Here is a 3,809-nt window from a genome sequence, read left to right on the forward strand (position 1 = left end):
TCGAATAGGCATAAAGCCTAATATAATACACTGGCATGAGATTTATTCTAGCGCATAACTCGTATATCCAAAATTATCAACATTCATCAAAAATTCTTTCAAACTTTCGAATGTCGAAACTTAATCAAAATAATTTCTTGAACAAGATTAACAAAATAGTGTCCATTCAGCAATAGCACATATAGCTCTTACAATGCCATATCCTAGATATGGTCTTACATATTCTCACATATCGAGCCGATGCCATGTCCCAGACATGGTCTTACACACTATCTCAAATCAATGCCTTCGTCCCAAACGAGGTCTTACATGAATTCCACTTCACACACTTAGTGCCCACTGACCGATCTCGCACTCATAGTGCTCGGTTAAAGGAATTCGCACACACACAGTGCCTCTAATCATTCACATACATAGTGCTCTTATTCATTCGTTAATACACATTGATATGACTTAACCAAGTCTATAAACATCATATATGTACATTTTTAAACATATCATCTCATTTAAATTTGAATTCGTATAGTAATGAGCACTTAAACTTTGCTCAAATTACCGGCACGGAGCCTACTAGGCACGAAGGCCCGAATACACGTCACCAGCATGATTGCTCTTCGGGACTTAGCCCGGATTTAGTAACTCGCACCAATGCCTTCGGATCTTAGTCCGGATATGGTCACTTAGCACAAAGTCTTCGGGACTTAGCCCGGACATCATTCGAATAACCATGCACATTTAACAATAAATCATGACACATTCGTATTTCATTTTCATTAGCAAAACTCAAACACAAGACACTTATCATTCTTGCAATTTCGGCTCAATAGCCACACACAAAGAGCATGATTTTGATTTGCTTAAAACATGATCTAATCAAATCATAATTTAAGCTCTATTACTCAAGAACTTACCCCTTTCCGCTGTCCGAAATCGACTTGGTAAGGTCGCACCCTTAATATAAATAATTGATAGAAAATATATATATAGTGGGTTCGCACACATAGTGCTTAATAATCAACCACGCACACTTAGTGCCATGTACTTTAAACTCGCACACTTAGTGCCATGCATTTCAAGCCCGCACACTTAGTGCCAATCTCACAACCGTGAACACTTATTGCCCGCACACTTAGTGCTGAAAACCAACCACTCTATACGCTTCACTGCCTTTTTACATTCGACAATTTCGTCTCTACATACATATACACATATAGCAATACACATTAGTATATCATTTACATTACTTGAATACAAACACAACATGCTTATCGACCATTCAACTTCCAGTTCCATAGACACATACAAAAATCACATTTACAGTCATAACACTCCTTCAAAATTGCATCACTTATACCCTTATAATTCAATCCAAATCGAAATTCAAATACGAGTACATGATACGTACCTGATCAACTTAATAATTCAGGCATATCTAAGTGAAGTTATATCGCAAATTCTCATAGTCAGAAGCTTGCTACAGCTCGATCGGGATCAAGATTCATTGCAACACAGCAAACACATTTTAATAGCCAAAAATCATCACACTATCATTTTATCACTTTATGGCATGTATCAATAGACTCACGCGTGCTACGTTAGTCCTAGAATCGACTAAACCGTAGCTCTGATACCAATAAAATTGTAACACCTCGTACCCGAGACTGTTGCCGGAGTCGGACACGAGGGGTTCACAGACTAAATTCGCTTACTATCGCAGTCCATTTTAAAATTTTCCAGGCAGTTGGCTAACTGCAACACTGTCACCTTAAAAATCATATCTTGAGTTTCACACCTCGAAAATCAGTTTCGTAATTTTTCCCTGAAACTAGACTCATATGCCCATCTACATATTTTTTTCTAGAATTTTTGGTCCAGCCAATTAGTACAGTTTATTAGTCAAAGTCTCCCATGTTACAGGGATCGACTACATTGACCTTTGCGCCTTACATCTTGGATATCTCCCTGTACAGAGCTTCAATACTGATTCCGTTTGTTTCTATAGAAACTAGACTCAGAGAGGAATCTATACATGTATGGCATGACTCCTAATTATCTCTGGTTAATCTAGATTGAATTTCCAAAGTCGGAACAGGGAATCCAGAAACCGTTCTGGCCCTGTCTCACGAGAACCTTAATATCTCTTAACAAACTGTCCATATGATCATTTCGTTACTTTCCTATGAAAATAGATTCATCAAGGTTCGTTTACATAATTTATTCATTATTTAATTCCAATCCTACTATTTTTAGTGATTTTCCAAATCTACATCACTGCTGCTGCCAGCATCTGCCTTTAAGGTAGACTTTACCTATTTCATAGTTTCCATGATTCAACTAGCCCTTTTAGCATAAATAGCACAAATTATGATATGGATTAACCATTCCATACCAAATGATTATAACATTATGCTCAAACATATATAAGCCATTTTCGCATGGCTATATACATTAACCAAAATATTCTTCCGCCACTAGTCTATTTTATACATGCCATAAGATAATCCAAAACATAGCAGTACCAAGCAGTGGATAGTGATAGTGTGACTAGTTGCTGACGATCCCCGAGCCTGTAGCTTCGCAATGAGATCTATAAAACAGAGGAAACAGAGTAAACAGAGTCAGCATTACAATGCTTAGTAAGTTTTAAGCAGGGTCAACAGATAACAATCAAATTATAACATAGTTGTTCCTATTTTTATTTCACTCTTCCTTCGGGCATACCATCCCTTTACCGAATATGCACATCTCATCATATACAATAGGCAGATAAACTTTCACATAAAAGTGAGCTCATGTGACATAGATACATCGTATGATTTCACATCGCCTCTCACACTGATCCGATGTCACGTAATCATAGGAATAGTCTCATAGATTGCTCTCGTATGCATCACATAACTACCTTATGATTTAGTGCAAATCAAGCTCACATATAAACTTGGAGTACATACCTGTTTAACCTTTCGCATTGAATATATTTATAAGCAATTCTTATTACGAAGTCTTACCCGGACATAATCTCCACACGAAGTTATCGGGTCTTACCCGGACAAAATTCCCACACGTAGTCATCGGGTCTTTAGAGCTCGGATATAGTACGAGCACAAAGCTTACGGACATTAATCAGTGATAATATTCTCGCATAAAGCCTGCGGGGTTTTAACCCGGATATAGTACTGACACAAATGCCCTTCGGGACTTATCACATTTATGCACTTTCACATCCATCACGTTGGCCACTCGGCCCTGTCACATATATACACTTTCACATTCATCACATCGGCCACTAGGCCTTATCACATATATACACTTTCACATTCATCACATCGGCCATTAGGCCTTATTACATATATACACTTTCACATTCATCACATCGGCTATTAGGCCTTATTACATATATACACTTTCACTTTCATCACATCGGCTATTAGGCCTTATCACACATATACACTTTCACATTTATCACATCGGCTATTAGGCCTTATCACATATATACACTTTCACATTCATCACATCGGCTATTAGGCATTATCACACATATACACTTTCACATTCATCACATCGGCTATTAGGCCTTATCACATATATATACACTTTCACATTCATCACATCGACCATTAGGCATTATCACATATATACACTTTCTTGGCTGAATCTACATCTATCATTTTCCAATATCACAATTTAGAATTCACGTATGGGTTTAATCAATAGCTTGTGAGCAACTAAAACAAGTTTATCAAGGTTCACAACATAATCTCAAATTCAGCACAAGTTGTTTTTCCTGAGCAATAGTCACTAAATTATTT

The sequence above is a fragment of the Gossypium hirsutum genome, chromosome A04, assembly GCF_007990345.1.
Source record: "Gossypium hirsutum isolate 1008001.06 chromosome A04, Gossypium_hirsutum_v2.1, whole genome shotgun sequence".
In the NCBI taxonomy this organism is placed as follows: domain Eukaryota; kingdom Viridiplantae; phylum Streptophyta; class Magnoliopsida; order Malvales; family Malvaceae; genus Gossypium; species Gossypium hirsutum.